Source organism: Saimiri boliviensis, chromosome 8, assembly GCF_048565385.1.
Source record: "Saimiri boliviensis isolate mSaiBol1 chromosome 8, mSaiBol1.pri, whole genome shotgun sequence".
In the NCBI taxonomy this organism is placed as follows: Eukaryota; Metazoa; Chordata; class Mammalia; order Primates; family Cebidae; genus Saimiri; species Saimiri boliviensis.
The window spans coordinates 99,732,069-99,756,753 of NC_133456.1; the positions used below are offsets into that span (position 1 = coordinate 99,732,069).

At 43.2% G+C, this 24,685-nt stretch overlaps 1 long non-coding RNA gene across 2 annotated transcripts in view; it reads right to left on the reverse strand.

Moving 5' to 3' along the window:
- Positions 1-7,158, reverse strand: part of LOC141585445 (uncharacterized) — a 70,215-nt gene extending 63,057 nt beyond the window's left edge. For both annotated transcript variants that reach the window (XR_012518921.1, XR_012518920.1), the window contains exons 1-2: positions 7,081-7,158; positions 5,890-5,961 (exon numbers count right to left, since the gene is read on the reverse strand). This is a non-coding gene — a long non-coding RNA (uncharacterized LOC141585445). The remainder of the gene's footprint in view (positions 1-5,889; positions 5,962-7,080) is intronic.
- Positions 7,159-24,685: the final 17,527 nt, after the last annotated feature.

Consider the following 24,685-nt stretch of genomic DNA (forward strand, 5'->3'; position numbering starts at 1 on the left):
AATGCCAGCTATTACTGCATGGTTTGATTCCTCTGGTTTAGGAAGCACAGAATGATGGGCAGATGTTCCTTCCAGTGGGGGCATGTGACAGGCACACAATAAATGTATATTGAACGAATTACTGAATTAATTAAGCAAAGGTCCTTTCACTTAAGAGCTACTATCTATTAAATCAATAGGGTATTCATTTGATAGTCCAGTGACACTTGAGTTGAATTATTTTGAAGAAAATCTGTGACAGAAATGCTTTTCCCTACTTGACCTCAGAGATGATGAGTCAATAATTCTGGTCCTTTACAAAAATTGCAAAGAACTGTGGACGGGGTCTTCCATAAATGAGAGAAGCTAACATGCAATCGGGAGACTGCAGGAACTGTTTTGTACAACATATAGTGGCTGCTGAATTCAAACGAATTATGACTTATCTCCCGTTTCCTGCCAATAAGGGTTTTTCTGGGCCAGCAGGAACCCAGGAGTTCAAGATCAGCCTGGGCAACATGGTAAGACCCCATCTCTACAAAGAATCGAAACATTAGCTGGGCATGGTGGCATGCACATGTAGTCCCAGCTACTTGGGAGGCTGAGGTGGGATGATCACTTAAGCCCTGGTTGAGGCTGCAGGGAGCTATGTTTGCAGCCACTGGAATGATAATTTATAGGAAATAGCAAAGGGGAATTCCCTTCAAGTAGGAAGAAGGCCTGGTGAATCTTTAAACATTTGAACAATGTTTGTTTCAAATAAATCTGTTTTCTTAGAAAAAGATTCACCACCCATCAGAGGACACAGTTTTCTAACTCCTCTTTCTCAAAAAAAGTGCCTATAAACTGGTTTTATGTATAAATGTAGAGATTTTAAGGAGATATTTCACACCCTGGGCACACAGTTAGCTTGTTGGCATATTTCAGAAAGAAAAGTATCTGGAAATATATAATTAGAGAAGAAAGGCCAAATGATTTGTAAATAGTTCATCTAGTGCAGCATATCAGAATATGCCAGAGAGAGAACATTGGCAAGATAAACTGCCTCAGGACAGATTTCCTGGTATTCTGGACACCACATGGATCAAATTAACTTCATGGTTCAAGGATATCCTGTTTTCTGAAGCTACTGTGCTTTCAACAAGTTTGTAGCATCTGTTGGAAGCAATATATAATCTCTGACACCTCACTTACATTTTCAGAACTTTGCCTTCAAAGTCCTGGAGAAGCTCCTCTGATATTCTGAGAATATGTAACCCATTTTTGGTAGCAGAGCTTTGGTAAAAGTTGATGGTCTCCTAGAGAAACACAGGGCTCCTTCCCAGCACTGAGAAGAAAAAATGGCAATGCCAACCATGGCCATTAAGACAACAGGGCTGTGGCTGGGTGCAGTGGCTTACGCATGTCATGCCACATCTTTGGGAGGTTGAGGCAGTAGGATCGCTTGAGCCCAAGGAGTTCACAACTAGCCTGGGCAATATGGCAGCACCCTGTCTCTACAGTATTCTACCTCTACAAAAATAAAAATGAAAATCTAGGGGAAAAAAAAACCCCAGGAAACCAAAAGACAATAGACCCATAATTGCCAGTTCCCTCACAAAGAGTGAGCACTATTTTGTAAACATTTTATTTTCTTGACTTCTTTTTATCCTTTGAGTTTTCCTCTGCATATTTGCAGCAAAGAGACTTCCAGGATAGCCAAAGACATGTATTCTCCTATATTAAAAAGGAGAAACTGAGGGATTGTCTAACTCAAGGCAAAGCTCTGATTCACCAGAACCAATCCAGGGCTGGACACTTTACAAAACAGGAGTGTGAGTGAGTGTGTGTGTGTGTATGTGTGTGTGTGTAAGGAGGAGGGGAAGCTTAGCAGGAGAGAGCAACACTTTTTAGTTATGTCATTCTCTCAACTAATGGATATGTTTCTGGTCCTTAAAGGTAGATAGATTAAAACAAAAACAAGGTGGGGCAAGGTGGCTCACCCTGTAATCCCAGCACTTTGGGAGGCCAAGGAGAGCATGAGTCCAGGAGTTCGAGACCACTATGAGTGACATGGTGAAGCCCTGTCTCTAAAAAAATACAAAAATTAGCCAGGCATGGTGGAGCATGCCTAGAGTCCCAGCCACTAGGGAGGCTGAGGCAGGAGGATCACCTGAACTCAGGAGATGGAGGTTGCAGTGAGCTGTGATTATGCCACTGCAGTCCTGCCTGGGTAACAGAGTGAGACCCCATGGCCACCCCCACATAAAAACCTCCATGGATGGATTGTAAAAGATTCAGTATGTGCGTGCATGCATGTGTGTGTATGCAGGTGCATGCACATGCATGAGAAAAATGCACAACCTTAAGGCATATGGTCAGAGATTGCACCTTAAATTAGAAAAAAAAAAATAACTGATATAAATGCTATTTCCACCTCAGAAAACCTTTATAACAAAGGCAGAAAAATTATGTGTAGTCCCCCAGAGGCTGTCTGGAAGACTCCCTAAAAAGATTACAGAAAACTTTTTCTTTCCCATTTTGGAAAAGTACTAGGGAAAAAAAAAAGTAAAAACTAAATCTGAGTTAACAACAAAATCTATCATTTCAGGCAACTCAAGTGGACTTGAATGAAATATTTCTATTCTTCGCTTGAAAATACTTTTACAGAACTTGAAATATTTCTATTCTTTGCATGGAAATATTTTTACAGCTAAAAAGCATAAAATCAGAGAGGTCATGTCAATTTCTGTTAAAATAAATATAACTCACTATTTTTAATGAAAAATGTAAAGGTTGCATAGGTCTGCTTTAGTTAATCTATTTAAGTATGTCTGACTTCAATGACAGAAAATGGCAGAAATGTGTTCTCTTCTTGAGCTTGACTTGTTAGAGTTAAGGTAGATTACTCCCTACTTCATACTCATCAACTTCAATTAGCTTTGATAAACTGTAAATCAAGTTACCACTGAGTTATCTGGCAAGGCTGCAAAACTGGTCACTTAAATCATTAAAGTATTTTTTAAATGCAGTCTACCAAAACTTACAAGGCCAACCAGAGAGCAGTACAGTATTTTAACTAGATATGAAAGACAAGGATTATTATGTATAAGACATAAAGAGATCACCCACATTTATGAGAAAAACATTGACACTAATATATAAATGGGCAAAGTACATTAACTACAATTCACAGGTAAGAGGAAGGACAAATTAGAACATCTAATAAATATATGTCTTCATTTGTAATCAAAGAAGTATGCATTTAAAACAATCCCAAGAAACCATTTTATACCTGCCCAGGTAGCATCTTTTTAAAGAAATCACACATTTGATGTTATCAAGGTTAAGGTAAAACTGGTTTTCTTGTTCAATGCTAACAGAATTATTCACTATTGCAATCTTACAGAAGGGAAAATGGCAGTGCATAAATCATATGCATTTGTAAAGAAGAAATAAATAATTGCTTTGCTGGCTATCATTTACATCTACTTCATGAAAAGTATTTCCATCTTAAGAGATCCTCTACTTCTATCAAACTGGCACTTTAGAGATTGACTCATTCTGGTATAGGTATATTGGACCATTCAGAAGAAGCAAAGAGAAAATCTTGGAGTTACTTTGATCAGATATGAAAGTATAAAACATGTTTTGAGTCAGAATATAACTTCTTAATGTAATTGGCTTTTTTGTTTGTTTGTTTTTTGTTTTACTAACAACCAAAAGCACCAAACAAGGACACAAATATCTGGAGAAGAAAGTGTAGGTAAAGCACCAAGCTCAGTGCCTAGCACTCAAAAAACTTTTTTCTTCTGCAATGTCACCTGCCCATTTTCTGAGAAAGGATAATATGTTTTTTCTCACTCTTTTAATATAAGAATAAATGAGATGATATGCATGGAAAAGGTGCTTTGCAAAGTAAAGAAGCACTCTAAAACAGAGTATCATTACTAAAAAGAAGGTTTGAGGACTAAGGGAAACACATATGTGCCTAAAAACCATTGTAAACTGTTGGGTTATCTTTAACAATTGCTGAAAATCAGATGCTAGCTGGAGAGTCCAACGGTTATCTACAAAAATCCTTAATAGCCATTGATTTTTTAAAAACTATATATTAATCCAGTTGCTCTCATTCTCTTGCTCTCTCACTTCCAGTGCTTTTACTTTTGCTTTTATTTCACTCACATCTATTTTCTCAGGTTTATTTCAGTTAGCTTTTATCCCTGTTCATTTCCTCTGATTTAAGAAAGAGATAAAAAGCAGTGCTATGATAAACTGTAATGAAGCATGGGATAAAAAGATCAGTAATAGTATTTTTAGTTAAAATTGACTGTTTGTTGACCATGAATTTTTGTGTTTTTATTTTTTTTAACTGCATTAGAATATTTATCTAGGCCAGATGGATGACTCATGCCTGTTATCCCAGCACTTTGGGAGGCCAAGGCAGGAGGATTACTTGAGCTCAGGAGTTCAAGACCAACCTGGGCAAAATGGTAAAATCCTGTCTCTACAAAAAAAAAAAAAAAAAAAAAAATTAGCCAGGTGTGGTGGTGCACACCTGTAGTCCCAGCTAGTCAGGAGGCTGAGGTGGATCACCTGAGTCCAGGAGGCAGACTACACACCTGTGATTGTACCACTGCACTCAGCCTGCACAACAGAGAGAGACCGTGTCTCAAATGAAATAAAATATTTATTTTGATCACTAAGAGTTTTTCGGCAGTCCCTTAAATTTTGTGCCCAAGGCCAGTGCCTTGTTCACCTCACCCTAGTCCCAGCCCTGTGAAAAGGGGAAGAAGTCAGAAAGCTGGAAATGCTGCTAACAGAGCTAGTGGAAACTGACACGGCAGTGAAGGGTCTGTCCACACAGGAACCTGACTCCAGTCTTCCACTCATCAAGAAACCTGCAAGTGACTGTCTCACATTCTATGTTGTCAAAGACACACATCCCCTTTCTGGAGAAACTGCCCCAACAGTCTGGATTTGGCCTGCTGTCCGAATGTCACCCAAAAGGAAAAAAGGAGTATTAGGCCGGGAGAGTCAGGAAAGCAGCTCTGAGCCATGCTTCCAGTTGGCTCCTGGATAGAAGAGTTTCCAAACTCTGACTGGGGGTGGGGATAGGGAGGGTAGACAGGAAAAGAACGATTTGGGAAAAATTTATTGCAATGTGAACCACCAATACAAGTTGAAAGAAGGTGAAACTCCCTATAGGAAAGTGTCTGGGCAGGATTGCCCACCTCCTTTTGATCCTGAGGTTGAAGGGTTTGTATTTTCCTCCTTCAGAAGGCACAGTGAATCACTAGCTTCTATCTGGGGGAAGCCTCGCCTAACCTGGGATCTTTTTAACAAGTGAAGCAGCCCTTCATTCTGCAATTAGAGAGAAAGCCCCAAGTGCAAAAAGGAAACACCTAAACTGAGAGACCATGAGTGAATTTTCTTTACAGACTGTAAATACAAGTAATTCATGTGAAAAGCACTATCATTACTGACCTAAGAAGACACATCTAGTGTCAAATGGCTGGCAGCAGGTGTTTTCTAGTGCATGGCAGCCTGGCCAGACTCTGTCCAGGGCATTGCTGACGGAGAGCTGTGTGGGACAGCTGTGTAGGTTACAGGAGGAACCAAGGGCAGTAAGTCATCCCATTTTTAACACTTGCCACCTTCCTCCAGGCATGGCCACAGGAATCTCAGCTTATTCAGGGGAGTGAGAGGAGGAGAAAATGACTTGGAACGCGTTCTCCTTAAGATAGTAAAGACTAGGTGGGGCACAGTGGCTCAAGCCTGTAATCCCAGAACTTTGGGAAGCAAAGGTGGGAGGATCGCTGGCGCTCAGGAGTTAAAGACCAGCCTGGGCAACATAACAAAACCTCATCTCTACAAAAAAAAAAAAAAAAAAAAGAACCACAAAAATTAGCAGAGCCTTGTGATACACACCTGTAGTCGCAGCTACTTGGGAGGCTGAGGTGGGAGGATCACTTGACGCCGGGAGGCGGAGGTTGTGGTGAGCTGAGATTGAACCAAGATAGTAAAGATTTACTTTCCAAATGAAATCATTTGGCATTAGTGACAACTTTGGTGAAACTGGCTTCACCTGTTTGGTTGATGGCTCGTGCTAATTCACAGGTGAACAGAATTTAGTCAAACCCCAAGTCTGTTACTTACCAGCATTGCTACAGAAGATCTCTATGCCTCAGTTACCTCACCAGTAAAATGGGTACAGTCAGAGTACTTAACCCATATTAGGGTTTCGGTGAAGATGAAATGAAGCAATAGGTGCTCAGAGTGCCCTGTACACAGTGGGTGCTCATAAATGTCCACTATCATTATCAACCAGACTCACTACTTTAGAGAATAGCAACTGAGCCTGATTTTCACACAGCTGTAAGTAGTGAACAAAAAACTTTTATGCCCCCAAAGGCTCATTAGACCCAGGCCTACCCATCAAAGAACGCCATCTTTTCCATTATACCCACCTAGTTCTTTCCAGTATTTTCTACGCCACTAAGCTGAGGACATGAGCAGCTCTGAGTAGCAAATATGAAAATCCCAACAAAAGAGAGAAAGACTGTATTCAATTATTTTAGACCCCAGCCTCCTTTTCACAAGTTCTAGCCAGGTGTGAAGTGTGAGGAGTGTTGGCTGTTATGAGCATGAGTGGCGGGTGTGTCTGGGTAACTATGTTGTATAAAATCCAGTAGGTTATAAAGGTGTGAGGTTACTGAATGTCCAGGGCTGATAAGTAACACATCCCACAGTTTCTGAGGGCAAAAAAACTCCCAGTCCAGGCCTGCATTGCTAATTAAGGGCAACTGCCCGGACCTGTGTCCAATCAGGGGAAGAGGAGAAACAGGATCTATGGCCGCCAAGGGGGTGGGTATCGGGGCTGATCCTGCTGCTGGTGCTATCTATCTTTTTGAAGGGGGGCTTCCAGCTTATGCATGTCATATCCCCAGCTGGACACCCGTGTCCTGCGGAAAGGCCTAGCTCCCCCGAGTGCCTTTGGTTCTGTGGCCTGGACTGGACCCGGTTTCTTGTCAGACACGGTTATTAGCCAGTTCCCACACTGCTATAAAGAAACGCCTGCGATGGGATAACGTATAAAGGAAAAAGGCTTAATTGACTCACCATTTTCCACGGCGGGAGAGGCCTCAGGAAACTTACAATCTCCGTGGAAGAGGCAGACACCTTCCTCACAAGGTAGCGGGAGAGAGAAACAAAAGCGGAAGTGAGAAACGAGAGCGGAAGTGAGAGAGGAAAGACTTCCCCTTTTAAAACCGTCAGATCTCGCGAGAACTCCCTCACCATAATGAGAACAGCAATAGGGGAAACCACCCTCAGGATCCGTTCACTTTCCTTCCTTCATACATAGGGATTACAAGTCCCTCCGTGGACACAGGGGGATTACAATTCGAGATGAGATGAGATTTGGGTGGGAACACAGAACCAAACCATATCAGGCACTCACCAGTCCCTTTGCTGCTGAGAGCTGTGTTTTGTGCATCTCCTGCTAAACACAGCAACACACAGTGAAAATGCAATGTGAATTCTAGGACAAAACAATCTCTCCAAAAACCGATTATAGCTCAGGGTCTCCTGTTGACTCCTGATGGTGATGGGTGTGGTAGCAAAAGCCCCAAGAGAGACACACAAGACCCCCATTCTCTCTATGTGGCCCAAGACTAATTGCTTAACCTCTCTTGGCTTGTTTCTTCACCTGTAAATGCAGATAATAAGGATTTGTCATAAGGAACCAGCAAGGATTCCGTCAGATCTAAAGACATAACAACAAAGGGTGTTATGTTGTGATTTCTGCAGCAGCCACTGGGGGAAAATCACTCAGCACAGCTCTTGTTTGGTCCAGTTCTCTGTGGCACCATGAGGCAAGACTCAGCCAGCTGGTGACAGACACAGCAGCTTTCTGGGCCCTGTTCTAGTATTGCATCATCTGGGGAGGGGTAGAGTGAGGCTGAGCTAGCAGAATTCAAAAACAGCTTTCAGATTTTTACTGCCAGAGACCAGGAGTTGTGTGTAGTGTTTGGGAGAGACAAGTTGATATGTGACTTTGATCTTTATCAAGCTAAAAAGGGTAATATAAAATACAAAGAAGGCAGATTTGTGAATATGGATGTGTGGGTGAGTGTAAGAGAGAGGAGAGAGAGAGAAAGTTGGGTCGGGGGGATTGAGGGGAGAGAGCACCCAGGATTGTCATTAGCAAACAACAATTTCTAAACGCATATCCCAGCCTCGTGCAACAAGATAAAAGAGTTTCCAAGACATTCCAAGAAATACTCCCACTAGCAGATTTCCAGATGCCATCTTGTGCTCCAAAGGGACAGGAGGCCTTTGTGGCTGCCTGGCTCCCACCACTGCCTGCCTCCACCCACACCACAACAGAAAGAAAAGTGGGACAGAACACACTTTACTCCAAGCAGACTTGAGGCCTGATTCTAAATGAGGTGGCTTAGCTGAAAGCCCCATTAGACAAGGTCAACCTCACGTGGTCTTCACGTAGCTCTGGGTCCTTTAATACTTACTGAATACCTGCTGGGTGCAGGGATAATAAGTAAAACCCATGTCTGCCCAAATGCCCACTGTTGCCATCCTGTTGTCTTGCTGCTCCTGCCCTCAATGACCCCCTCCTCCCAGTTGACCAACTCTTGCCCATCAGGCAGCCTCCTTCCCCACCCAGGTGACCTGAGTGCTAAACTTGGGGTTGGGGCTGGAAACAGAAAGGGGAAGATGCAAACCAGAGTGTTTTTTTCGGAGCAGCACTAACCTGCCACCTGCCCACCAAAATGGGCGCCCCCAACTCTGGGCATCAGTTAACTATTTGCCGCCAGAGCCTGGAACCCATGTCAATTACACAAAAAACTTTGATTCAGCAAAAAAGCTGATCTTGCCTAGAGTGACCTGCCGAAACTGCCCATAAGAGCTACAGTCTTGAAGAAGTCCAGGTGGATTTCTTGTTTCTCTTGTCAGTGGAAGGTTAGCAATCATGAAACTCTGTGACCATCATACTCTGATCACTGACAACTTCCGGCTGTGGAACACTTAATTTCTTTTAGCTGGGTCTGCATTCTAAATTGAAATATAAGTAGAGCTAATTTAACTTATTTGGGTGCTTTACCTGAATCCTTATTTTGCAATTTGGACTTTACTCTTGTAAGTGGAAATGTATCAAGTAAATAGACAATTATGTATTTAAATGATCATCATAATCCCCAGGGAGTAGACAGTACCTCTCTCCCTTGGCCACCGGTTTGTGGACACACAAATCTAAAACTGAAATAAGTGGGCAAGACATAATTAGCCAGCGCCTCTCAGCCTACAGTGGTGCCTCAGAAGTCCGAGCGACCAGGTCTGTGCATTGAGAGCCCGGTGTTCTCAAGCGGCGACTGGTGTGTCCTCCGAACGGGCTCCTGGCCGCCTCCTCCAGTTTTCCTGGGCTGAACGCGGCTGGCCTCCCCCCAAGGCCTCCCCTTGCTGATGGCTCCAAGCCTAGGGGACAAGAAGCAGCCTCCTCGGGGCGTCGCAAGCCCCTGGTACAAGAAGCAGAGCCCATGTTGGGGGAGACCTGAGCGGTGGACACAGCCAGCGTCGGCCTGGGCGTCCCTGGAGTCGCAGCGAGACCCTGGCTCCCCACCACCGTCCCGACTCTCAACTTTGGCGTCGCGTCTCCAGAGAGGGCAGTGGATGATGAGGAACTACAGCAGTGCACGACCCCCGGGCCTAGAGACGACCTTGGGGAGAGAGCGCTGAATTCCTGGCCAGCGGCCCCCTTCCAGTCGGGCAACCCTGCTCTGCAGCGCGCAGCCCCTTAGGGGTACAAGATAAGCCCGCGGGAGGGAGCGGGCTGCAGGGGCGGTGGGGAAGAACGGCTGGGATGCAGTCCGGCGCAGGGCAGGCGGGACCTGCTGACAGGAGCGACCTGGGTGCGGTGGAACCGTTAGGGCTTCCTTGCTGCGCGCACACACGCGGAGGCCTTTACAAGGCCCGCAGGCCTCGCCCAGGGCCTGGGCCGCCGCAGGTGCCTTCGGGTCACACCCGGGGCGAATCACACCTCCTCCCAGGCCCGCTCTTCTGTTTCCTAGCCCCCTCAGGCTATAGCGTTAGTTGTGTGGGGGGACTTAGGGAAAGGATAGAGGCAGGGTCCTCTGGCGGAGGGGAGGGAACTGGAGACCCGGAGCTGCTGGGTACGAAGGCGACAGAATGAAACGCGAAGAGGCGGCAGCTCGAATCTGTCTGGGGGTGATTTTAACCGGCACAGAGGCGCAGCATATGGTTTCCAGGTTGGACTGCGGAATACAAAGTACGACTCTGAGCCTGGGAAGCCTCCTGACACCGAAACCAAACGATCCCGACCTAGGGGGCTGAGTGGCAGAAGGCTAGATTTTTGTTGAGTTGCAATTAAAGGGAGATAATTAAGCCCGGAGCTGCGCAGCTTATTAATATTTATAGCCCGGAGCCACGGGGCCTGCGCTCGCTGGAGGCGGATTTGCAGGCCCAGGCGCTGAGCCGGTGTCTCCGGAACTAGGGGCTTCGCAATGATTCCGGAGGAGAAGTCTCGATGGGGAAAATTGGGGAGCGTCCACCTTCTGTGTTTCTTCTAATTACGCCAGCGGTCAGGGTCCGGCCTGGCCGGGAACATCCCGAAGGCCAGGAACCGCGCGGTGCCCGAGTGCAGGGCTGCCCGGCTGCAGCAGCGGGCGTTTCAGAAGCCTGGCTAGGTTTCTTTGTTAATTACCCAAACATTGCGTCTTGCAGTACCCTTCTGGCTACGGGGACAGACCGCGAGTTAAGGAAATTCACCAATAAATAGGACTCAGGGTAAAATGTTTCTTACTTTCTTAGAGTATGTGGGGCAAAGGAGACAGTAAGTAAATAAGGCCCTAGCTTTGGGGCAGATTTGCAAAAAAGAAAATGCCCTCCCTCCTCGAACTTCGTCCGCAGTCGGCCAGACGCCGCGCTGCGGTTCCTTTCCCACGCCGCGATTCTCGGGTGTCGGCTAAACCCGAGATGGGCAGGAGGGGCTCCCTGTGCCCGCACCGCTGTCCCAGCCTGGGGACGCGCCCGAGCCGTGGGGAAGAAAGGGCTGCTCAGGCGGTGCCCACGGGGACGTCGCGCCCGGGTTGGGAGCCCGAGAGCGGTGGGTTCCTGGCCCGCGACCGCGCGCTCAGCCCCCAGGAAATGCGCGCGAAGCGTTTGTGGTTTCTACTGCCCGCGGTTTTCGGGTCTCTGCTTTTAGCGCACGGCGGGTGGGGGCGGGGAGGAAGCGCGGGTGGGAATGGGCGGCCAGAGTTAGCTGCTTCTGCCACAAACGAGGAGTTTCGCTGGGGGCGCTGCCACGGTTCCTATGGCAACGCGGCTCCTGGACTCAGCCAGGGAGTCACGGTCGCGGAAGGCTGCGCCACGCATGGAGCTCTTCCTTGTGGCCGCCGCGGCCGGCAGCCTCTTCCTGCTCCTGCTCTTCCTCATCTTCATCTTGGTCTACGTGGGCTCTGGTTCTCTCCACCAGCCTCTGTCCCAGAACTGTTAACAGGGGCGGAGGGGGAGGAGGGGGGAGGAGAGGAATTTGTCTTCGCAACCCGCGTTCCGATGGAGCCACACGCCACAAAGAAAGGTTCGTGCTGCACCCCGCGAGGACCCGGTTCCGGCCTCCTGCACCCAGGCCCTGATGCGGCGACGGCGGACAACGCCGTACAGCGGGGTCTGCCCCTCCGAGCCGTTTACAGGGCTGGTTAGCGCCGACGCCCAAAAATGAGGAGGAAGACTCTCTGTATTAAAATGGGTATCCATAGGGTTTAATTTGATAAGGATTACAGATTATCTCTTAAAGGCATTTTTAACAAAAAGATGTAGATGGCATGGTGAGTTTTTCTTTACTCGTCTCTCCGCACTCTCACTCACACCTGAAAACAAAACGTTTTGGCAGGCACAAAAATGATTTTGTATACATATAAAGAATGTGTGTAACTCCTGGGTGGTGGGGTTCAGCAGGACGGAATAGTAGCATTAGCTAATTTACAAAGAGGATTATGTTTGTGCTGAAAATAAAAGCTATATTGTTTATTTGTTCATTGCCGTTTGCCTGTGTCCAAGCCTTTTCTTAACACCAACCAGCCAGAAGATAATGGGATAATGACCACCTAACCTGTTTTATCATGGGAACGTAAATGTGATGAAAAAGTATTCAGCGCCAATACCCAGTAGATAAAAAATTTGCCCTTTGTCGCTAATTTAAACATTGTTTGAAATAGATAATATACACTGCTCTTTTAATGTTCATTTCTTGACCTTCCTGCAATGTTTTCAGTGACTGTCACACTGTTTTCTCTATCCTCCTTATTTCTATTTTTAAAAATAAGTTTTTTGAAATTATAAAGTAGTTTTAGGCTTACAGAAAAGTTGCAGAGTTCTGTACCCCACCCCCAGTTTCTCCTACTGTTAACATTTTAGTGTGGGACATGTCACAACTAATGAACCAATGTTCACACATTATTATTAACTAATATCCATATTTCTTTTGGATTTCATTTATTTTCCACTTTTTCTGGTCTTGGATCTCATCCATGATTTCACATTTAGTCCTCATGTCTCCTAGGCAGGCTGTGACAGCTTCTCTGGCTTTCCTTGTTTTTTTATGACCTTGAGCATTTTGCAGATTGTTTGTTTTCATTTTTAGTGGAGGTATAATTTACATATAATGAAATGCAAAGATCTGAATTACAGTTGTAAGAGTTTCAACCATTGCATACTCTTGATATCTACTTTTGCCCAGATAACATCAAGTCTGATATTTAAGATACTGTCTCACAAATATTGCAGAGGCATTAATTTGTTAGTTTCTCCCGCGTATATACACATCGTAGTAAAAATTTTCCCATGACTTTTCAATTCTCATTTATTATTTAACATTTTTCAATTTCAAAGGTCGTTAAAGAGCTATTAACTTAATGGTAGCTTCATGAGTTGTTGATAGTTTACTTTCAACAGCCTTCTTTTGGACACAAGTTAAGCTACTGATTTTTTTAATTCAAGAACATTTTCCTGTCTGTACAGAGTATAGTCCAGGCATGCTCCTTAAGAAACCAGACAAACTGAGGGATAAGTTAATCTGGGAAGTTTATTGGAATGGCTTTGAAATTTCAAAAACAGTTTCTTTGTTTTTTAGTTCTTAATATTAAAGCAATAATTAATGCATTTATTTCTGCACACCTCTTGGAGGAAATGTTTTTCAGCATCACATTGATAATTTTGTCATAGATAACTGAGTCTCCAAATTGCAAAAAAAGCATTCCACATGTCCTTCAGTCTTTGAGAAATTGACACAGGGTGTAAGCCCTAAAGTTGTATTTTTAAGTAATGTTTAAAAACTTAGGACTGGTGCTTAACAATGAGGAAAAAGGAAACCAAGGTCTTAATGTCATTGTGAACGTACTATAACTGAAAGCTTGAGGCAGACACATTTTAAACAAGTGAATAAAGCACTAGATTAATAGAATCTAATTTCCTCTTCACATCTGTGGTGTTTTATACGAGTAGGCTCAGTGGATCACGTTTTTATGGTTTGGTAATACAGAGTGGTGAACATCAGAGAGAAAGGGTAAATTTTAAGGTTGATGTGTTTCACCAACTATTTTTAAGAAACCTGCAAACCTGCCCAGTGTGGTGGAGACATGGCCATGTTTAGATAAAGCTGGTCATCCGAGAAGCCATCTGTTGGTAATTCTCAGAGCTGCCTTTTAAAAGTTTTTGGCTGAAATAGCTTGTAGAGTCAGCCCATATTCATGCCAACATGGTTCTGGCCCACGTTGTACTTATCTTTCTCAATCCACAAGTAAAAACCAAGCCAACTAGGGTAAAAGACTGTTCCAAAGGTGTGGGTAGCTGTAGGCAGATGGTTTTCATCCTTTTGCCATGACAAGAAAAGATTTAAAAATCTGTATGTTTTAGCACTCATCCACTCTTTAAAAAATCTCAACTCCTATACAAATCAAGTAATATGAGCAAATATCTTCCAGAACGATAATTTTGAAAAGGATGTAAAATAAGTCTTTTGAGAGTAACGCCTTTGAGTAAAGTCTATCTTCAGTTATAGCTGAGAAAAGACATAATATTAAACATACTTGAGCATGTGTGATTATTTCAATAATTTACCTGAATTTGAGTAAGCTAACTGTGACTATCAGAAAGGATGTCAGAAATCCTGGTTTTTCTCTGCATGTTTACAAATCAGATTTCAGCAGCTGCTGAAACTCTCACCAGCTGAGAGTTAACTGAGTAGAGGATGACAGATTTAGTGACATGTGCACCGATTTTGCATAGTGGTTAACACAGTGGGCTCTGACATTAGATGACCAGGTCCATCTCTGGTGCCATCACTGACTTGCAGATGTTCTTAACCACGTCACTAAAGTCCTATGGGCTCCAGTGCTCTCAAATGTTCAATAGAGAAAATAATAATAATAATACTAACTTCATAAAACTATTGTAAGGACTAAATACGATATTCACATAATATTCAGAATAGAAAATACATAGCACATGGGAAGCATTCAAATGATAGCTCTTATTATTATTGTTATTTTTATTATTTACTGTTTTTAAATAGCTGCTATAACCAGGTATTATACTATATAATATGCTGAGTTTTTGGTAATATTGAAAAAATAGATGTTTTTCTACATCAGAGAGCCTAAAAACTAAATCCTCAGGTTTGAACCCTATTCAACATGCCTATTTTAATTTAAAAAGTGTATTCCTACAGTACTTTGGGAGGTTGAGGCTGGAGGATTGCTTGGGCATATGAGTTCAAGACTAGACTGGGCAACATGGAGAAACCCCATCTCTACAAAAAAAATACAAACACTAGCCAAGCATGTCTGGGTGTCAGAACGAGACTCTGTCTCAAAAAATAAATCAAAACAAAAAAACAAACCAACAACTAGAACAAGTTACCCAAAGCCAGATAGAGAAGTTGTGTGTTCACACTCAGATCCCTCAGGACAAGATTCCCTCCAGGAACACAGAACACAGCACCAACTGCAAATTATCCTCCATTTACTCAACAATGAGTATTAGCCATGTTTTGGGCATTGTTCAGAGCTGTCCATTCAAAGATAAAACACATTTCTCATCCTCAAGAAGATTATGGTGAATGGGACGAAGAGACAAAGTCAAATATATAATCAGCGTATATGGGATAAGATGCGGTGCAAAGATATAGGGCATCCAGCCAAGACCGAGGAGTGCAGGTGGACAAGAAAAGCCTCCCAGAACAGAAGCCAACCATGTGTGTTGAGGAAAAACCATAGCATTAATCCAAGTGAGAAATAAGAAGAGCCTGAGCCAAGAATGGGCTGTGCATGGAGAGAATGTTCTGGGGTAAAGGCAAATTCTGGTCACCACTTGGATGTGGGGAAGAAGGCAGAGGAGAGTGTGAAGGAAGGCTCTAGGTTCTGTTTGGGGAACAAGAGGGGCAATGTACCCAAAGAAGGGGTGGAGCAGACATGCAAATGGGTACCCATGGTGGTCACATTGCAATTACCAGCTCTAGAAGGTACCATAGATACTCAACCCAAGAAGAGCACCAAGAATTGCACGTGAAGCCAACCTGTCTCTTGAGAGAAATCCTTGTAGCCAGAAAGAGAGAAGACAAAATAATAGGAAAATGGAGGGTGGGCACAGTGGCTAATGCTTGTCAACCTAGCACTTTGGGAGGCCAAGGTGGGAGGAGTACTTGATCTCAGAGGTTCAAGACCAGCCTGAGCAACATAGGGAGACCCCCATCTGCACAAACATTTTTTTTTAAAAAAGAATTAAAATAAAAATTAGCCAGGTGTGGCACTGCACACCTGTAGTTCCAGCAACTTGGGAGGCTGAGGTAGGAGGATTGTTTGAGCCCAGGAGGTTGAGGCTGCAGTGAGCCATGGTTACACCACTGCACTCCAGCCTGGACAACAGAGTGAGAAAAAAGGGAAGAAAAAGAAAGAAAAGAAAAAGAAAGAAGGAAGGAAGGGAGGGAGGGAGGGAGGGAGGGAGAAAGGAAGGAAAGAAGGAAAGAGAGAGAGAAAGAGAAGAAGAAAATGGGGTAAAGGGGACATACTTGACTTAGAAACATGATTAAAGCCTACGACTAGGTTTTGTAGAGTATGATGACTTTCCTCATCCTAATACCTTTAGGTCAGGATAATTTCCTGTGAAAAATAGACTTACAGCTTTAGTCAGTGGAAAATCTCAAAGGAAAAATAGCATTCACTCCGTAGAAAGTCACTTCAGAGCCAAATTTGACACATATTTCAATCCTAAAATAAAGTATGTACAGAATTATAGTAGTTCCTTCATATAGGATCAAGGTGTTTAACCATCTTAAAATTTCTCAAGGAGTTTTAAGATTTGTGAAAATAGATTATTATAAATGTATTTCACTCTAACCAGCTCATTTGCTTATTTTTCTGGGAATACTAATGCCAAAATATAAAGCTCTAATTCCTATGAACAAAGAAATCACCCTTGCTGTATCACATAGGCTGATTGGCATGAGTGCTGAAGGAGAAAATACTCCCATGGCTTAGAGGCAGTGTGGCATGGCAGACAGAGCACAGGTATAAGGGTAGCCAGGGGAACATGAGCCCTGCCAGGCTCTATCACTTGCTAGCTGTGTGACCTTGGGCAAGCAAATACCTCCAAGCCTCAGTTTTCTCCTTTAGAAACTGGACACAGTGATAGTATTTATCTTACATGTTTTGAAGATTAAATTAGGCAGTTGCTGTGGTGTGAATGTCTGTGTCCCTTTAAAATTCATATGTTGAAACCTAATTCTAAATGTAACAGTATTAAGAGGTGGAACAGAGCCCTTGTGAATGGGATTAATGCCCTTATGAAAGAGGTAAGCGAGAGCTTGTCTCTTCTGCCACGTGAAGATGCAGCAAGAAGTCACCAGCGAGGAAACAAAAATTGAGCCCTCATCAGACACTGGTCATACCACTTAGTCTTGGATTCCCAGACCCTAGAACCATGAGCAATACATTTCTGTTGTTTATAAGTTACCAAGTCTGAGATACTTTGTTATAGCAGCCTGAATAGACTAATGCAGTAATCCATGTAATATCCTTAGCACAGTATCTGCAACATAGTAAGTCTCAGTGTGTTTATTTAGTGCTGATAACTCACTTAACTCTCTTGGTGCCAAGTTTTCTTTACAGAGAGTTGTTATCTTTTAAATTATTTACTTCTCAAAGTCTGATTCTTCCAACAACTCATTCCAGAATCTGCTATTGTCCACAGAATTATGCCTGCATTTAAAATGAATGATACTAGAAGGAATGACCTTATTTATTTCAAGGACTGTAATTTTTAAATTGATAGAAACAAATGTAAAGTTTTCAGTATCGTTTCTTAGGTAAATGTGGCACCTCACTCTGCTTCTCCTGAGCTATAATGACAGCAACAAGGAAAAGCTCTTTCTTCTCCGATGAATGTAACACTTGCTGACTTTTGGTTTGGTTGACTCTTCTGTCGGCTCTCCAAATGTTCCTGAAAGAGGCCTGTAGGGTGACCTCCAACAGACTGAATGACAGAGGCTGGCTTTTGTGTCAACAACTTATGCAAGCATCAGGTACTTCCATTAAACACAAGTGAAGATACTTCCTTGCTCTGAACCTGGCACACTAAAACTCAGCTTCGAGAGGAAGCACAATATTCTTTTTTTCTTTTCTTTGTGTTTATTTGTTTGTTTGTTTGTTTGTTTTGGGGACAGAGTCACCAAGGCTGGGATACAGTGGTGAGATCATGGCTCACTGCAGCCTCAGCGTCCTAAGTTCAACTGATCCTCTCACCTCACCCTCCTGGGTAGCTGGTACTATAGATGCCCAGCTAATTTTTTGTACAGACAAGGTTTTTCCATGTTGCCCAGGCTGAATTGCTGGGCTCAAGCAATTCTCTTGCCTTGGCCTTCCAAAGTGCTGGGATTATAGGCATGAGCCACTGTACCTGGCCTGAAATTACAATTTTCAATTTTGTTTCTAACAAGGGGTCACATTTAACTTAGCAGAAAGTTTGCTCCTAGCAATAATGGCAATTGGCTAACATCCAGCCTGATCCCAACCCAGCAGAAAAAAGATCCAGGGACACATACCTGTGAGAGATTGTGCACAGTGTGAGACCAACACGCCCATATGCAGCCTCCATCGAGAGCCAGGCTCAGGAGAGCACCACAGGGTTGTGGGGATCCCAGGAGGAGTGGAGCAATTTGTTCTCAAGCTCTTGGGCACCAATATGTCAGCCAGGGACTGTGAGTGGGCAGCAGAGATGCTTTCCCTCCTGCTCACTCCAGAGTCCTTCACTGTGACTTCTGCAGTACCAAACCTTTCTTTTGCTCTTAGTATACTTAAAGTTTCAGTTGCCTGATTATTTTCCTTGAGTTAAAAAAGAACTCTAGGATGAATGACCTCACCTAACCCTGGGGTTAGAAAGTAGAGACTAAGAGCCAGGAATAACACCCATGATAATTTTTTAGGCAAAAGAGTAAGTATTTATCAAATAAATGTTTGTTGAATACTCAGTCAATGCTGCCTAGACATGTGTTTGTATTTCCTAATAATTTAACTTTGCAATGTCATATCTTCAACAATCTTCAACAACCCCGTGGGGAAGATTCCTACATTGCCCATTTTTGGTAGGTTAAAGTGAGCTGCGCCAAATTAAGCAGTTTCTCAATGGTGGCAAAGAAGTCAGTTAGCTGAACCGGAATTTCAAATACCTTACTTCTGAGTTCTACCAACACATACACCTTTCAGTATCAAAAATACCATTTTTACTCTTTCTTGACCAAAGTGCAGAAAATAGGTGATATAAAATGCTAAATTATTTTCTATGTTGTTTTCTTTTTTCCTATGTTTTTATAATAAGCAAAAAGACCAGAGAAAATTACCAGTTATGACATTTTTTTACACAGTGCTTGCCTAGAATTATTTCTGTTTCTCGGGATATATAGTTTCAGCTATATAGACTACACAGTCACATTTCTAGAGAAATCATTTTCAATATAATCCCAACAAACATAATATGAGATACTTTGAGTATCTGGTGCCATGCGAAATAAAATATAGTAAGAAGCACAAGCTGCAGGGCTGGCCAGGTGTGGTGGCTCATGCCTGTAATCCCAAAACTTTGGGAGGCCAAAGCAGGAGGATCACTTGAGGCCAGAAGTTTAAGACCAGCCTGGACAACATAGCAAGACTCCATCTCTAAAAAAATTTAGAAATTTAAAAATAAAAAAGTACAAGCTCAAATAAGAACAACTGTCAAGTCAATGTCTAAGTCTGATTTTGTTATTACCCTATTATACGCAGTAATGATATCTTCTGAGCCCAAACTTGGCATATGACATGGTAAATGCAAGAGAGTTGGGAAATGGGGCAATTATTTAAATTCAGAACAATCTATGGTAATGAGAGGACCTTTTCACTGTACTATTAAATGTGAGGAAAGTATTTTGGAATGACTTGCAAATACTTAAACACTCTTAATATTGACTTTAATTGTTCTTTCGAACTTCTTATTGTATACATTTGTGTATCTGTTATAAACCTAAAATTACTATTAGTAATGAGACTTCAACTTAAGAATCTTAACTATGAAAACATTAAATATTAATCTTCAGATAATATAGCACTAATTTGTTCCAAGTTAAACCCCAAAGACTATGTCTATAAAGTCATTGGTTGGGCCAGGCTCGGTAGCTCACATCTGTAATCCCAGCACTTTGGAAGGCTGAAGTGGACAGATCACCTGAGGCCAGGAGTTCAAGATCAGCCTGGCCAACATGATGAAACTTCATCTCTACTAAAAATACAAAAACTAGCTGGGTTTGGTGGCATGCACCTGTGATCTCAGCTACTCGGGTGGCTGAGGCACAAGAATTGCTTGAACCTGGGAAGTGGAGGTTGCAGTGACCTGAGACTACATCACTGCAAACCAGCCTGGGTAACAGAGTGAAACTCTGTCTCAAAAAATAAAAATAAATTCTTTGGGAAACTGCACATTAAGCAATGTCAGTGAAGGCAGACATCATGGAAAATCAATCAATTAAAAAATGTTAACTTTCCCTGAATTACATGGCTGCTTTGATCTGTTCTGTATTTTAGTCATGGCCAGATATGTCACTGCTTGTTCAATTTGAAAGAAAAATAAGAAGAACTCAGAGAACTGTATCTGGAAAAGCATATTTACTGAGTACTTACTGTGTACCACTGTCAATGCTCAGATACAGAAAAAAAAAACAGCCAAATCAACAAATGGCAAATTGGCTCCTGGCCTCAAGAAGCCTCTAAGGAAACAAATCAGTAAGTAGACGATTGCAAAACAATGTGGCAAGTTTCTGAGGGGGACAGCCAGCTATTCTCCCTTGTCACACAGCCAGAAAGTGGTTGAATGACATCAACTAACATGGCATCCACCTCCCAGCACTGATTCTCAGGGATCTAACCTCCCAAAAGTTTCCACTGGAGGAGACTTCTCAGGATTTAATAGAATATATGCAACAGTCAAAAATAGACTTTGAGGGGATTAAGATGGGTGGTCATTTTGAGGATAATCCTTAAATCACACAGTGGCTTCTTACAGGGATCTGCTCAGTAAGACGTTAATGTCACATCTGAAGAGTGGGTACAAAAATGCAAAGCACTGGAATGCATGCACCACTGATGAGTTGCAAGTCGTAACCTAAATATGCAGCCTTTTCAATGGTAAGATTAGGCTTGATCAGGAACTAAAACAATGTGTTTGCTTATTTATATAACCGAAGTATTTGATATTGGACAAGTTACTAATCTCCCCAGACCTTATTTTCCTCATCTGTAAAACGGGATAATATTAGGACTGTTGCGAGGATTAAATGAGATAATCCATGTAAACTTGGAACTTTGCCTGCTAAGTAATGCTATTATATTTTAAGCCAAAGCATTGTGCCTGAAGTAAAGATATTTTTGTTTTGTTTTTTGTTTTGAGACAGGATTTCCCTCTGTCGCCCAGGCTGGAATGCAGTGGTGCAAATCATGGCTCACTGCAGCCTCAATCTCCCAGGTTCAAATGATCTTCCTACTTACGCCTTCCAGAGTAGCTAGGATGACAGGTGCAGCCACCATGTCTGGCTAATTAAAAAAAAAATGTTTGTAATAGATGGAGGTCTCACTACGTTGCCCAGGCTGATCTTGAACTCCTGGCCTCAAGTGATCCTCCCACCTCCACCTCCCAAAGTGCTGGGATTATAGGCTCTAGCCACTGTACCCAGAAAAGATATTTTTAAAAAGTGAATAGATGCAGTTTAAAAAATGTTTGGGGAGAAAGGCAGAATTTGTATTACGAAATCTTCCTTCATTCTTATCTTTTATTTATTATTCATGTGAGAATCATTTGCTAAAAATAGAGTCCCCATCTTTTAGAGATTCATACTGTAGTATTTGTGGGTGAAATGAAGTAATATCCAGGATTTGTTTTAAAACTAATACAGTGGGTGGGGGCTGGGGAATGAGCAAGTAGATCAATGAACCGAGCTCGGCCGTATGCCGATCACTGTGGGAGCCCCGTGGTAAGCACAAGGAGCATTGCTATACTATTCTCTCTACTTTTGTATGTGCTCAAAATGCATACTAAAAAGTTAAAAAATAATAAGAGAGTCAGAATGTGCAGCTACTATGTATACATTATCTAGCGCAGATTGAATGTCCAATTTTTCTTTTCAAAACAGGCAAGCATGAATTTCTGTCAAGCTGAGGCAGAAATCATGTTGCTACGGCAACTCTTCACCACATTAAGTGGTTGTAGAGTCAAAATGGTAGCAGGTTTTTTTGTTTTGTTTTGTTTTTCCAGGAGATGATCTTTATAAGAAAAAGAAACCCATCCCAAAGATCTCTACCAGGACTCGTTCCCTAAAAGAGCCTCCCTCCCCCTACCTACCATAAGGGGCTGAGGGATGTAGGCTTCCACAGTTCTGAGCCAGGAAGAATAGAGGACAAGGAGTCCCTGGGGCAGATTCGTGGGGGAAGCCACCTAATTGGGGCTCCTGACTCTGTTGGCTGGGGCTTCACAACTCAGGTAGGGCCACTGGTGGACAAGCAAAGAGATCCCCTTATCAGGAAGCTACCCTATCAGGAAACATCTGTTTCTTTCCTTTCATGCCTTTTCCTGACATATGCAACTGATCAATGACAAGAAAAGGGGCCCAGTCCCCACTTCCTGCTCACGGGACTCTGTTTCCATAGAGGCCCACTATGTGTCTTTAGAATCACAAGAAAACCATTATTTGGCAGGGAATCTAGGGGCATCATTAAGTCCATCCCCTGCCTTCATAGAGAAAGTCTAAATCATTCCATATGTTCGCTCCCAACGCAACATGAGGGCAGAGGGAGCCCAAGCAAGAGCCATTAGGGTTAATTTCACAGCACAGAACAAACAGGCCTCCTAGATTTGCTCACTGGAGGGATTAGATGGGGTGTCCACCCCTTGACTGTTTGCTGTATTATCCTGGGCAAGTAATTTAATCTCTGCGTTCTCAGTTATTTAAGGCCAGGCACAGTGGCACATGCCTGTAATCCCAGCGCTTTGGGAGGCCAGGGTGGAAGGATCTCGAGCCCAGGAATTTCAGAACAATCTAAGCCACATAGCAGGACCTCATCTCTACAAAACATTTTTAAAACATTAGCTGGGCATGGTGGTGTGCACCTTTAGTCCCAGCCACTCAGGAGGCTGAGGTGGGAGGATCGGTTGAGCCCAGGAGTTTGAGGCTGCAGTGAGCTATGATCATGCCGCTGCACTCAGCGTGGGCAACAGAGTGAGATCCTATCTCCAAAAAAACTGAAGTAACATGAAAAAATTTAAAAAGGGTTCCCTTGAGGTTGTGGTAAGAATAAAACAAGATGAAATATGAGGAAATGTCTTGCAGAATGAAGGGATGATTTGCTACTCATGTGACCAGGGAGAAAAATTGCAAAGCCACTGTATCATTTATTCCCCTCTTTTCCTTTCTTCCTTCCTCCCTCCCTTTCTCTCTCCATCTCTTTCTGTCTCTTTTCCTCTTCTTTCTTTCCTTCTCCCCCTCTCTTTTCCTTTATCTTTTGTTTTTTAATTCCACAAACTAGCCTGAGATTTATTTTTCTGACATGTCCATAGAGACTGTCTCCTCATGTGTTTAACAATTGGTTCATTTGCAGGCCTGGGTGTTGACAATAAGCACCTAGTACATTGCAGGTTAGTCGGTGGGTCTAAACATCCAACTAATTCCCTAATAGCACTTATTACTCGAGCTCACAGTACTGGCTTTCTCCTTCAATCTCCCTCTAGCCAATCAAATTCAATTCTTTATCACTCACACTACTAGTAAGTGTTTCTGAAAATTTCCTGCACAGTACAATCCAGAAATCTGACTACCCGGAATTTCATCTACTCAGTCAAGAACTTGTCTTTATTATGGGAGTAATGAAATGTTTATTTTGACTGAGTCAATATGTAAGGGTTTTTGTTTGTTTATGTTTTCCTGACCCTTGGTGCCGGCTACAAGAAGCTCCTAGCATCCTACTTGGCATCTGGGATTCCAAACATTTTTAAAGTAACAGGAAGTCTGTGCTGCTTGTATTTTCATACATCTCAGTGCTTTGGAACAGGAGGCTGCTTCTGTTTTCTGGGTTTATTATTATTATTATTATTATTGTTGTTATTATTACTTCAGGTAGAATTGCTGACACAGGTAAACAGTCTAAAGCGCGCACTCTTTCTCTCTTTCTCTCTCCTCTTGAAAACAGTAATACAAAATCCTGATTTTGGTTTTCAGAATGCTCGATGCTGCTCAGGCTGTGAACTGTGTGTTAGTTCTCAAGTGCTGGAGCTTGTCTTCGTTTAGTTTTCATAGGATGCTGTCTCTGGGAAGTGAAGCACATTCTCCTCCTGAGCTCCCCCGGGTGGAGGCACCGGAGCACATGGAGCTGAGGCAGGAAGAGCAGCACACAGCCAGGAGCCTGTGGGTGGTGGCGGGAAGAGGAACGAGAGTGTGGGATGGAATCTCAGGTGGATCTAGAGCCATGGGGAGCCACTGTAAGGTCTAGAATAGGGTGATACAGGGAAAGCCTTTGAAACCCCATCTGTCTTGTAGCCTCCTTCTGGTCACTTTGGTAGTCTATAACAATCACTTCAGGTCATAAAGCAATCTACCCAATGGCAGAACAGCCAAATGGCCTAGATGGGGCTCAAACTCACTAAAACTAAGATGTGTCAGTATTAGACAAAGGAACTAACAGACTGTGAACATAATCAATGGACTTTAAAAATGGCAGTGGAGGACAGGTGCAGTAGCTCATGCCCGTAATCCCAGCACTTTGGAAGGTGAAGCGGGGAGAATCACTGGAGGCCAGGAGTTCGAGACCAGCCTGGGCAACGTAGCAAGACTCCCATCTCTACAAAAAATAAAAAATTAGCCTGGTGTGGTGGCATGCACCTGTAGTTCCAGCTGCTCAGGAGGCTGAGGCAGGAGGATCACTTAACCTAGCAGTTGAAGGCTGCAGTGAGCTATGATTGTGCCATGGCAGTCCAACCTGGGGGATAAAGGAAGATCCTGTCTTAAAGAAAAAAAAAAAAGGCAGAGGAGCATCTTCCTCATTTCCAGGAAAAGTACAGATACCAAGGAGTTCTCAAGGAGAGAGGCCCCAGGAATTAAAGGCAAAGGAGGGAGAAAGAAGAA